Consider the following 13,658-nt stretch of genomic DNA (forward strand, 5'->3'; position numbering starts at 1 on the left):
TGGAAAATGCGACATTCAGGCAGGCTTAGAGCCTGAATGTATATTTGCGAGTGAGGAATCCAGATGGTATCGAAACCCCCAGCCGATTAGCATTTAAATGGCCCATCTCCGCCAGACAAAGGACTGATACTTGAGCGACCGATACAATCCCAGACATTTTGGTGCCACTCCCTGTACTCGGGAAGCGTAAACAACAGGGTTAATGACCGCTTAGGTCACGCTCAGCCATCAAGGCACCTGCCACTTTATTGGTTCGAATCGAACACAGTGATCAAGAATTACCCAATTAGTGGGGTCCAAACTGAAGGACCGCCCAAAAGAGCGTGATAACCCCCAAGGATAAAAAGAGAGACCACCATGTGCTCGGCCTCTCTTGGACCTGGCGCTCCGGCAACGTCTACTTCCAAGTGCAGCACCACCAAAAGCAAGTTCAAGTTCAACGCCCGCTACCAGACGGATGAGCCCAGCTGAGCAGAAGTTACTCCTACAGACCCGATAGATACAGATCCGAACAACGGCCACTGTTCCTCTGACCTAAGCCGGGTGCCTGAAGTAAAATACAGGTTGTCATAGTTGATAGGTTAGTTCAACTAGTAGTGTCTATGTTGCATGTGTGTGTAAATAAAGTACCCTTGGTCGTGAACTAACTAACTGGTGTTTGGCTCTTTGATCGATACCCGGTTGAACCTTGTGGTGGTATCAATTGATACCTAGTGCTCTGAGCAATATAATATAGATATCCAAAGAAAGAAGGGCAACCTCATTGATTACCATATGTACAGTAGGTAAAAAAGGCAAGAGTACTTAATTGATAGCACGGTATCACGGTGGTTAGCACAGTTGCTTCACAGCTCCAGGTTCCCAGGTTCAATTCCCTGCTTGGGTCACTGTCTGTGCGGAGTCTGCACATTCTCCCTGTGTGTGCGTGGGTTTCCTCCGGGTGCTCCGGTTTCCTCCCATAGTCCAAAGATGTACAGGTTAGGTGGATTGGCCATGATAAATTGCCCTTAGTGTCCAAAAAGATTAGGTGGGGTTACTGGGTTATGGGGATAGGGTGGAGGTGTGGGCTTAGGTAGGGTGCGCTTTCCAAGAGCCGGTGCAACTCAATGGGTCGAATGGCCTCCTTCTGCACTGTAAAGTCTATGATTCTATGAACTCTGTTTAAAATGGTCCAGCAGCTGTCAACCACAGTTTGATGTTTATAACATTGCGGTTAGAGCACTTTACAGTTACACAACTGTGAAGGGAGATGAATGGAGCAATGCTGACAGCTGTGTGTGTGGAAGCTGTCAATCACAGCCTATTAAAATCAATATCAAAGAGAATTGAATGAATGGCTTGCAAATCAAAGATCTGAGGGAGTTTAAACACAGCTGATTGGTTTTCTCTTTCCAGAAATTGACAGGTACTACTTCCTGTGTCTGAGCCAGCAGGTGAATACTAAAGTATTCACCTGCTGAATTTGTCTATATATGTGTTTCTGGAACATACCTCTTCATTCACCTGAGGAAGGAGCAGCGCTCTGAAAGCTAGTGACAGCGAAACAAACCTGTTGGACTTTAACCTGGTGTTGTAAGACTTTGTACAATACTAAAGCAGTAATCCTTTTCACTTCCTCTGTCTATACTGCTCTCCTCATTCCAGACGAGGGTCTCTCTTCTAGTGGGGGCGAGGGGGGGGGGCACTTCCTAACAGGGATCTCTTTTCTGGGGGGCTTCCTGTCAGGGGCCTCTCTTCTGGGGGTCTGTGGGAGGGTCTCCTTATTTAGGGACCTTTTTGAGAGGTCTGTTTACTTAGGGAGTCTCTGTGGGGCATCTTTATTTAGGGGGGTGTTAGTAGGGGTCTCCTTATTTAGGGATTCTCTGTGGGGGTTTCTTTAATTATGGAGTTTCTTGTGGAGTGCAGTGGAGGGGGTCCGGTGGGGATGGATTGGGGAGGTCTTGCATTGTGAGGGGAATAAGTGGCCATCAGATGGACTTTAGGGGAAACTCCCTGAAAGGGTTTTCCTCCTTGCCTTACCGGGTCATGACCACATGTGTCAAAACCTGCAGTGATTCTTTCCCATGTAATTCCCAGTCCAGAGAACCGAAGAATCATGAGAATATGGTGCTCGCTCTGCTAAATGGATGCAAATGAGTCTTAATGATTCATTTGCATCCCCCCACTGGCACGGGGAGCGAACCTCGATCCCGACAACAGCAGGTGGTCAGAGCCTCGGAAATGGATTGGTGCCCCAATTTCCTTGATATACTCGATTCTCCACCTTATCGGGAACTCCGCTATCGACGGCCCAAGGCGGAGAATTTCACCCACTATCCTGAACCGCCCAAGTTAACAAAGGATGCATTGTTCTCCTGCAGTCTTTTTTTCTCACTGGAATGCATGTTTGCTAAGCATTATGAAAAATCTCCTTAAATGTCTTCAACTGCGTTTCTCATGTTTTGATATTGCACACACACATGTAGCAGATCAACAAAATTCACGACACCACGCTGCGAAATACTGCAGAGTTCCCCCAGCGTGGTTGAGGCAATGAATGTTTTGTTTCAGCACACCAATGACCTGCTCGACAACACGTTTTGGTGCAGCATAACTTTCATTGTATTCATGTTGCCCACATGTTTATGGGTTGCGCAGGGAATTCACAAATAATGTTGTCAACCATTAATCCTTATAGCTCAGTAGCCTTGGTGGCTCAAATGCAAATTGTACTGAGGAATGCTGCAGAATGAAGGCATCATGACTGCTGCCAGGATATTAGGCATTGACTGGAATGATACATTCCATCTGGTCGCACACCAGCTGTGCACTGAGGGAGGCGTGATCCCTTTCAGTTTGGTAAATCTGAGAGTTGACATGCAATACCCACAGAGTGACATACATGCGGTCAGTCGCACTCCACACTATGGGAAATCCTGATATCCTGGCAAAGCCACATGCTCACACCACCTGTTTCTCTCTGGCAAGAGAGAGAATGAAATAATATTAGCTCTATTGGAATACAGAGCCTCAGTGATCTTCCCTACGGAAAACAGGGAGATTGTTCAGATATCACCTGCTGCACCCTTGAAGAAGCCTGATGAATAAAAGTTGATCGCCACAATCACCCTCAGAGATGGAGGCACTACAGTCCTGCTCTGAGGTTACAGCTGTGATTGCAGCAAGTGACAGGTTTCAGCGAAGATCTCCTTAGTGAAATAGCAACATCAAACACACTCTCTTGCAAGGCAGGATTTCAGAGAAGATTGGAGCAGAGCAATTGGGAGACAAAGATATCTCCTGGAGCCCGAGGGAGCATGGTTCTTCGAATCATGGGGCTGTGCAGGCTCGACGTCTGTGGCCAATGGGGACTTTGTAAAGGGCCCTAGTAGCAGGACCCCGGGCAGTGTGGACGAGAGAGCTGAAGTACAAATTGTGCCTTTTATCGAACTGCTTTTGCCGTTCATCAATAAACCTCTTTATTTATTACTGGAATCCTCCAATGTAGTTCTTGAGCCACCACAACATCCTGCAAGGTAGTCAAGCTGTCAGTGGCCGGTGACAACTCATCAGGCACTACCTCAACAGGGGGATAACTGACCCCACTGGCCTCCAAAGGTACAGCTGGCGGGGTTGATTCAGGAGTTTTCAGCTCCTCTGCTCAGGAACATTCACAGGAGTGTCGACAACACATTGGGACTTGTTTGCTCTGAATTGGGGATAGTCACCCCATGTTCCTTAAACGGTCAATGTGCCTTTTGACAGTCCTCCCATTTATATTCACAAAGTATGACACAGACCCAGGCTGGGGCACAATCTGTCCAGATAACCATAGCGTCCCCAAGTTACGAACAGGGAATGATGCGTGCTCCTCTGCATAAACCATTGATTTCTCTGGGAGCCCTGACATGCCTCTAACCTCCTCGCCAAGTTAGGAAACAGTAAATCCAAATGCGTTTTGAGACAACGTCCCATCAGCATCTGGGTAGGTGTGATTCCTGTGTTGGTGTGGACGGTCGAATTGTACGACAATAAAAAATTAACAAGCCCTTGGCGCAGTGTGCTGTCAGACTGTTCCCACATGGCGTTTTTAAAGGTCTGAATGGCCCTTTCAGCCAATACATTGGACGCAGGATTGTAAGGGACTATCGTAGTGTGCCGTATGCCATTAGCTCGAATGAAAGACTGGAAGTTGTCCCCTGTAAAAGGGGTGCCGCTGTCAGATATAATGGATTCTGGCAGTCCATGTATTGTGAATACTTGGTGCAAGGTGTCCACCATGGCCACTGAGGTTGTGGTCCCCATCCTCTGTATAAACAGCCACTTGGACTGAGCATCCACCATCCACCAAAACTACAAACATTCTGCCCAAGAAAGGGCCCACGTAGTCAACCTGGATCTGGGTCCACAGGTGACCTGGCCATTCCCAAGGGTGCAATGTAGCCGATGGTGGCACGGATTCTTGAGTCTGACAGGGGTGACATTGTTGGACCATTTGTTCGACGGCTTTATCAATTCCTGGTCACCATATATAGCTGCGTGCCAACATCTTCATCTTTGTTTGCTCTGGGTGAACTCTATCAGTTCCAGTAAGAGAGTTCCCCTGGCTGGTGGTGGAACAGCGATTTGTGAGCCCCACAAGATCAGGTCAGTTCATCCTGGCGGTTTATATTTATCTCAAGTGTTGGATTGCTCATTGTACTACTCAGTCTGTATCATCCTGTTTACTTTCGATAATATGGAATCTTTCTGGGTCCAGTTACAAACATGGCCAGTTGACACTGGCAAGGTGTCTAAGAGATGCAGAGCCAATATGATCTCCTGGGACACTGGTGGAAGTGGTACAGTTTTGCCAGGGGGATTGGCCCAATGTGTCTGCCCTGGTAATCTGCATGCCTGGCCAATGCTGGGAGGCATAGTTGTCGGACACCAGCAGCAAAGCCCAATGCTGTATCCTTGCAGAGGATATTGGTGGTACTTTTTCATCCTCCTTCAAGAGGCCCAGTAATGGCTTATGTTCGGTGACAATATCAAATCGCTGTGCATACACATATTGGTGGAATTTCTTCACACCATATATATACTTCTGCAAAACGCTCTTTCTCGATTTAAGCATAGTTCCACTCTGCTTCAGAAAGTGCCCTGGAGGTGAAGGTGATGAGCTGCTCGGAACCATCTCCCACCTTGTGTGATAATACTGCCTGTATCTCACAACACATGTCAGCACAGTAGATTTCCCAGGCTCAAAATGAACTAAAAGATTTGAGGATTGCAAAGCCTGCTGCACCAAGCGAAAAGCTTCTGGAGGCTCACTCCATTGCTACCATTGATGTTTCTTTAGTAGCTGATGTACCAGTGCTAATGTTGTGTCTAAATATGAAATGAATGTTCCATAATAATTTACCATGCCGAGAAAGGATTTGAATGCACTTACATTCTTGGGTGCTGGGATTTCACGGATAGCCTTGACCTTCTCCTCAAGAGGATGTAATCTTGTTGGATTTATGCAAAAAACTAAATATGGTAGTTCTGAGATCTGGAATGTATATTTTTCACATTTGAGGTAGACCCCTGCATCCCAAACCTTCTAACGTCTCCTGCATGGTGCTCTGCAAGGTGGTGCCAGTAAATAAAACGCATCAGGGTAGACCATCGCCTTGGGACATCCTTGAAGGAGGTTTTCTATCATACGCTGGAAAATAGCACAGGCTGATGTGATACCAAATGGCAACCTCCTGCACTGAAAGAGGCCCTTATTAGTATTTATCGGTAATATCAAGACAAAACACTCGGTTGTTTTAGTAGATTTGCCCCAGGCAGCAGAACACATCCTGGGCATCGATTTCATGAGTGCACACAATCTTTCATTCGACCCAGTCAACCGATGCATATGGAAAATGGCTAGAGCAGCGCGAGCCCCCGCCATGCTCACAGTAGGAGATTATGCCCATAGAATCAGCTCAGTAGGAGAGTACTGGTTTGATCCACAAACCATTACCACAGACAAAGCGGTTAGAGAAGTCTTGAAAAGACATAAAACAGCGTTTGCCCAGCACAAGCGTGACTGCGGCTAAATCCCAGGAGTAGTAAACATTACAGGTCCCGATCCCAAGACCCAGAAACAGTAAATGAAATGAAAATCGCTTATTGTCACAAGTACGGCTTCCCCCAGCAAGCCGAGGGAGAGATAGCCAAGCTTATTGAATCAAGCAGTGATTCGACCCGTCGCATCGACGAATAATGCCCCGATTTGGCCAGTAAGAAAACCCGATGGATCATGGCAACTGACCATCGACGACTGAGAATTGAACAAAGTAACTCCCCTAGCAGCCCCCACCGTTGCCACGAGTCCCGAGACCATGTTGAGACAGGGACTCCAGTCGAACCTTTTTTCCGTATTAGATATCAGTAATGACTTTTGGTCCATACCACTGGACAAAGCATGCCAGTATAAATTTGCGTTCACTTTCCAGGGAGAGCAGTACACGTGGACGTGCCTTCAACAAGGCTTCCACAACTCCACCTCCATTTTTCACAGACAATTGGCAAACGGATTATCTGAATTTTCCCGCCCTGAATGCCTTGTTCAGTATGTGGACGACTTGCTCCTACAGACTGACACCAAGGAAGAGCATATCTCGCTTCTTTCTGAATTATTAGAACTCCCTACAATGATTGGATGCAAAATTAACCCCAAGAAAGCCCAAATCCTTCAGGAAAAGGTAACTTATTTAGGTACAGTCACACGCATGGGAAGCATGAAATAGAACTCAAACGGATTGATTCCATCGTAAATTTGCCCTTGCCCCAGAACGTTACAGCCCTCCTGCCAATTTTAGGACTGGTTGGCTATTGTCGGAACCATATCGACGGATTCGCCTCAAAAGCAGCCCCACTCTCCAAGTTACTAAAGAAACAGGAACAATGGAAATGGTTTCCACAGCACACGGATGCCGTGGATGCATTGAAACGCGCCCTAAGCATAGCCCCCGCTTTGCAAGCCCCAGATCCACACTCCCCGTACGCGATAGAGGTAGCGACCACCGACCGAACCCTTTCGACCGTACTCCTGCAGGAAAGGCACGATTGTCTGGAACCCGCAGCCTGCGCCTCATGAGTCTTAGATCCAGTGGAACAGGGATTTTCAGCCTGCGAGAAGCACCTATTTGCAGTTTTCTGGGTGGTACAGTACTTCTCGTACATAACCGGACTCAACCCAGTAACCATTTTGACCGAGCACACCCAGACACAGCTTTTATTGGACGGCAGATTAAAGGACGGCACAGTAAGCCAAATTCGAGCAGCGTGATGGACCCTACTCCTGCAGGGACGTGACATTACCGTGAAATGGACAAAAGCACACACGTTTCTGGCCGATAATTTGCACGATGCAGGAACCCCATATGAGTGCATGTTCATAGCCCCCCAAGCACAGCACAAGCTCGTTGTTCCCAAGTTGGTACCAAGAAAGACAGGTATCGGACCCCAGCCCACAGACAAAGCACTGAGAATTTATGTAGATGGCTCCTCCACAGTCCTTGAGGGAAAAAGGATAACAGGCTGTGGTATTTATGTAAAGGACATGCAGGGCGCCCTTTAGAAGAGATAGCTTTAAAGTTGCCTGGACACTTAGGTTCGCAGGCAGCCGAGTTAGCAGCCATTGCTGACATTGTCCAGCACCCCGATTCATTCCCGACCCCTGCAGACATATGTTCAGACAGTTTGTACGTCTGCAACAGCCTGACAGAATTCCTACCCCTGTGGGAATCGAGAGGATTTATTTCCGCGGACGGAAAACCTCTACCATCAGCCCCACTGCTCAAACATATCCTTCAGACAGCTAAAGGCAGGAAATATGGCATAGTCAAATTAAGAAGTCACCATCGTTCCTCCCCACCCGGTAACGTGAAAGCTGACGCCCTAGCGAAGGCAGGCCCATGACATGGCCACTTTTGGCAACCCCCTGAGATTGCCCCAGGTCATGCAGTTCAAGTCTCACAGACCAACATCCAAGACTTAGCCCAGACACAAAAGGAAGACGAGACATTTAGCGAAATGTTGAAAGGAAACTTCCCAACTCCCTACGAAAAGTTTAAGAATTCTTTGACGGTCCATGAGGGAATTGTTTTAAAGTTGCACGATTGTCTGGAACCCGCAGCCTGCGCCTCATGAGTCTTAGATCCAGTGGAACAGGGATTTTCAGCCTGCGAGAAGCACCTATTTGCAGTTTTCTGGGTGGTACAGTACTTCTCGTACATAACCGGACTCAACCCAGTAACCATTTTGACCGAGCACACCCAGACACAGCTTTTATTGGACGGCAGATTAAAGGACGGCACAGTAAGCCAAATTCGAGCAGCGTGATGGACCCTACTCCTGCAGGGACGTGACATTACGTAGTCCCCACCCGGGACAGGAATGAGATCATTTGTAAGTTCCATGACGGACATGGACACCAAGGGATTGAATCCACCCTTGCCCACCTCAGTCCCCTCTTCTGGTGGCCTGATTTGGAAACCGACGTGTCCCATTATGTTGAAAATTGTTTAATTTGTGCTCAAAACAACCCCGACCGGTATGCGATAAAAGCCCAGCTACGACACACCCACCCTGTAAATGGCCCGTGGACAAACCTCCAATTGGATTAGATTGGTCCCCTCCCCCCCTGCAGAAATGTAAACAAGTATGTGTTAGTGGTGATAGACACATTTACGAAAAGGGTCAAAGCGTTCCCATTGAGAACAAACATAGCCAAGGCTACCGCAAAGGTCTTAACAGAACAAATTTTTACGAGATGGGGACTCCCCCGTAGCATTGAGTCAGATCAATACAATACAACTTGGGACACAGTACTCCCATTCGCACTGATGTTTATTAGGAACACAGTGTCGAGCTCTACAGGATATACACCCCCATACCCTCATGACCGGACGATCCATGAAGGGTACCAAATACTTATTCGGACTTGATTTTGCCAGCCCTGCAGTCACCGCCCTAACCCATGAGAAAGCAGTCCAGCATATGGTAGAGAATATTAAAGCAGCACAGCTCGCTGCAGCTGTTCGACTAGGCGCTAAACGAAAGCAGAGTAAGGCCTGCTTTGACAAAACAGTACACCGACAGAGTATACAGTCAGACAGCAGGTAATGATCACCTTCTACAACCCTAGTTCGTTCCTCTCCCCTTAATTTGCAGGACCCTTTTCAATTTCAGACAAGGCAAGCCCCTCGGTTTACAAAATCACGTTTCCAAATGGAAAATCAGGATGGTTGCATCTAAATCAGCTTAAGGTTTATGGAACGCAGTGCAGCCACTCGCACCATCTGTCATTGGCGATGGCAGACAATGAGGACCCGCCCACTGACAACCCAAGTTCCCCCTCCCCAGCAGCAGCAGCACGTCCACAGACACGACCTTGACCACGCCCCCAGAATCAAATTTCACCCTGATGCTTGATTCGGCTGCTAGCAACAGCGACAGCACCACTGACGCCCCTGAAAGACCCAAACAGAAATCCCACGAATCTTGAGGTGTCCAGATGATGAGAGTCAGGAACCGATGGAGATTTACGGTGTCCTGTATCCTGATGGAGCCTGCCCACTTTTTCTTCTTTAATTAGTTTTTTAAAATGTTGACTGTTTGTTTATTTGTGCGAATACTCGTGTCGATCTCACTTAATTTCTTGATACAGTTTCTCCTTTTGGTCTCACACCAACGTTCTTGATGCAGTCATAACTACTCTTCTGATGCCACATGGCAGTTAAAGAAACAAGTTTGTTCGAGCCCATATATTTACAAATTCTTACCGCTCTTGGAAGGTCACTCAGGCAGTGGAGTAACGGCACTTGTCCCCGCCTTGCCTGAGGACCCCCTATACATTTGGTCAGCCAACGGCACTGATCACCGGCGAGCAACGGCACTGAACACCGCCCTACCCGGGGATTCCACCCATTCTTGCCCTGCCGCGGATCATACGCACCACCCCATTCAGATAATTGTTTTCGAAACTGTTTTGTTGTTCTTTTTCAGTCCTGTGGTTTAAAGAATGCTTTTTGCCCCAACTTTTGCTCTTTCCGGAAACCCTTTGGTTGCTATCCCCCACCTACTAATTACATGTCAGAATCACTTGGTTGGAAAAACAAGTTTGCAGAGGACGGAGAAATTGTCTGCCCACTCAGCCCATCGACCACAGGCTGTGAGAGTGCTTGCACTGTGACACAGACATTTTTTTCTCGGATGTCTTGTCTCCGCAAATGGCTGTTTAAAAAAATTACAAATTAAAAAATAAAAATGAGTGAGTCACATATAGTGACGATTCTAATGGGACATTGACGATAAAGAGAAACAGACAGATGTACGAGATGTTAAACAACACGATGATAACAGTCACTATGCTTGTTCCCTTAGAAAGATAGGAAGATACCTGACGGCGAATGAAAACCGGAACAAGATAAAGACAACCCTGATGATTGGCATCATGATCGTCGCTGGAACAGTCCAGTTGCACGTATTGCCTACCTCCACCTCCCTCACCACACAAGCCCTGAAAACGACTACCCAAAACAACACCCCCAGTCCGGACACTACATCCCACATAGACCCAGCCATCGATACCCCCACATGGTGTGCGAACCTCATCAAGTGGTATTCCCTGTCATACACAGTGTAAGCCTTACTAGTAATAACCATATTGTACAGTGTCATCCAGACAATCAGATTGCGGAAATGGAGACGGCGAGCCTCCCGCCCCCCAGTATATACATTCAGAGCCCCTTTCCTCGGACTCCAGCAGACCCCACACTCTTTATGAACCTTTTCTTTAATAAATTCCGCGATTGTTGTTTTTGTTAATAAAGTTTATTTTTCTGTGTATGTAAGTGTCAGTGATGGGAAGAAATGCGATGCTGCTATCAAATTTTTTTTTTGTATTGTAACATAAGTTTTTGGATTGTAAATAGCAGCGTGAGTGGAGTCTAGTTAGAGACAGTTAGAGGTTCCCCTTTTACTGAATGCTAAGTGGCCCCCTCGAGATTCTTAGACATATGTTGTTTAGGGAAATTAGGTAAATGTTTTTGGACCCTGAGGACAGAGTAGAGTAGAACCTGTCCTTGGTTAAGGGTACCCGGCATCCCAAGAGAACAAAGAAGACCCAGTATTGTGATCCTTCACGCTTCGCGTTGTGGATCAAGAGGACGGAGTGCAGCCATCTGGGATGGCCACTTCCAACTAAGCACAGAGCAACTCGCAAAGACTGATGGGTAAAATGGACAAGCCAAGAGTCAGGCAGGTTCTGAGCCTGAAATACATATTTGTCAGCAAAGTCCAGACGGTATCAAAACCCCGTCCCATTAGCATGTTAATCAGGCCGATTAGCAGGTGATGGCCCATCTCCCCCAACACAAAGGACTGGTACTCCAGCAACCGGGACAGTCCCAGACATTTCGGCGCCACTCCCTGTCCAAGGGAAACACAATAAACGGGGTCAATGACCACTTGAGACACGCCCAGTCATCCAGATTCCCGCCCACTTATTGGCTAAGTAATCGAACGGAGTGATCAGGGATCACCCAATTAGTAAGGCCCAAATCGAAGGAATGCCCCAAAGAGCACGAAAGCCCCCCAAGTATAAAGGAAGAGTTCGCCATATGCTCGCTCTCTTTTGGCCTTGGTACCCCGGTCACGGTCATCGCCAATCGCAGCAACACCAGAAGCAAGTTCGAGTTCAATGCCCACTACAAGACGGATGAGCCCAGCTGATCAGCAGTTACCCCTTCGAACCCAAGAGATCCAGAATTGAACAGCAGCCACTGTTTCCTGACCTAAACCGGGTGCCTGAAGTTAAGTACAGGTTGTTTTAGTAATATGAGTAGTTACCTAGTAGTGGTTATGTTGCATGATCGATTGTATGGAAATAAAGTACCCTTGACCTTGAACTAACTAACTGGTGTTTGGCTCTTTGATCGATAGCCGGTTGAAACTTGTGGTGGTATCATTCGATACCTGGCGACTCTAAGAATTCGGATATAGCTAATATAGAAAGAAGGTAAATTCACTGATTGCCCTATCTGGAACAGAGCCGGAGTAAAGAGCAAAGTAAAGAGAAATCGGCAACAGAATCCCTGCAGTACATAAGCCATTCGGCCCATCGGGTGTGCATCGGCCCTCCAAAAGAGCACCCTACCTAGGCCCATTGCCCTGCCCTATCCCCATAACCCTGCGCATTGATCATGGCCAATTCATCTAACCTGCACATCTTTCAACACTAAGGGGCAATTTAGCATGGCCAATCCACCAACCTACACATCTTTGGGCTATGGGGGGGAAAACGATGTTTCCCAGGGAAACCCATGCAGACATGCGGAGAACGTGCAAGCTCCACACAGTCACCCTCGGCCAAAATCGAACCCGGGACGCTGCCACTGTGAATCAGCAGTGCTGACCACTGTGCCACTGTGCCGCCTTTTGAATTCCCCTTCAGCCATGCTTTGGAGCTCAGTGATGCCTTTTTGCCACACTCCATCCTTGAGCTATCTTAAATGCTTTTTCCAATATTATGGTTGTTCTTCTCATCTCTTAAGCTCAGCATCAACCATCTGTTGCAGGACATAAGGAACTGTAAGGAACTGGTCTGGCTCTAAAAAAAACCTGCCATGGAATCCAAATTGACATAGATTTGGGCGTTGATGCCTTTAATCTGGCCTAGTTCACTGTGAAAAATGTCCTGTGATGGTGGTCCCAAGGATTTTCAAGGCTTCTCTCGTGTAAGTAGAAAGCTTGGCTGTGGTGCTGCTAAAATTTAATGTTTGAGCTCCGTCATGGATATACTTGAAGGTCTGTTACCCCACAACTGTCTCTGAGGTCCCAGTGTTGACTTCTATTTTCAAAGGTTTGCCATTCACCTTTCGGATAATTTCAATTGAGGCCAGCTTGTTCAACTGGATTGTATTCAAATGGTACATTGCATGCTCCTCTTGCGAGCTCCTCTGCACTTGCACTATGTTCAGTGGCACTGTGGACATGCAAACTCTCAACAATGGCAGGTCTCTTGAGGAAGGTTCCCCTCAAAATGTCAGCAATCCACCTCTGTCTTAATTCAACGCCCTGTTCTTTCCCAGGTCCTTTGACTCTGGTCCAGTTCTGAGGACCGTGTCTGTTCTCTGCTGTGCCTGTTGATCCTGCTTTGCACCTCACGGCCACACCACCCCATATTTGATTAACTTCCCTTTCAGCCATGCTTTGGAGCTCAGTGGCCCCTTTTTCAGTGCACTCTGTTTCCTGAGCTGCCTTGATTGCTTCTGGATAGTGAGATTATGGCTTCCGCAATCCAATCGGCTACACAGCATATCACCAAGCATGGTCCCAAACTCACAGTGCTCAGTGAACTGACAAAGCCTGGCTATGAAGGCTGAGATGGACTCTTCAAAGACCCTAGCCATGGAGCTAAACTTATAACTTTGGAGGATAATCAAGGGTCACAGTGTTCTTTGACCAACTTGACTGTCCGATCAAAGGTCTTTGAGTTGGGTACCTCCAGGGACGTGAGGTTCCTTCTTGGGGCCCACAAATTGCCAGAAGTATCACCTTCTTCTTGTTTTCCACTGTGATCCGTTTGTGGTGAAGAAATAATGGAGCCGTTCGATGTACTGGCTCCAATCTTCAGCCCCTTGGTCAAACAGCTC

At 47.4% G+C, this 13,658-nt stretch overlaps 1 long non-coding RNA gene across 1 annotated transcript in view; it reads left to right on the forward strand.

The window, feature by feature from the left end:
• LOC140409554 (uncharacterized) overlaps positions 1–11,900 on the forward strand; it is a 91,613-nt gene extending 79,713 nt beyond the window's left edge. The window contains exon 3 of the long non-coding RNA XR_011940393.1: positions 10,387–11,900. This is a non-coding gene — a long non-coding RNA (uncharacterized lncRNA). The remainder of the gene's footprint in view (positions 1–10,386) is intronic.
• The last annotated feature ends 1,758 nt before the right edge of the window (positions 11,901–13,658 follow it).

This window comes from Scyliorhinus torazame, chromosome 3 (genome assembly GCF_047496885.1).
Source record: "Scyliorhinus torazame isolate Kashiwa2021f chromosome 3, sScyTor2.1, whole genome shotgun sequence".
In the NCBI taxonomy this organism is placed as follows: domain Eukaryota; kingdom Metazoa; phylum Chordata; class Chondrichthyes; order Carcharhiniformes; family Scyliorhinidae; genus Scyliorhinus; species Scyliorhinus torazame.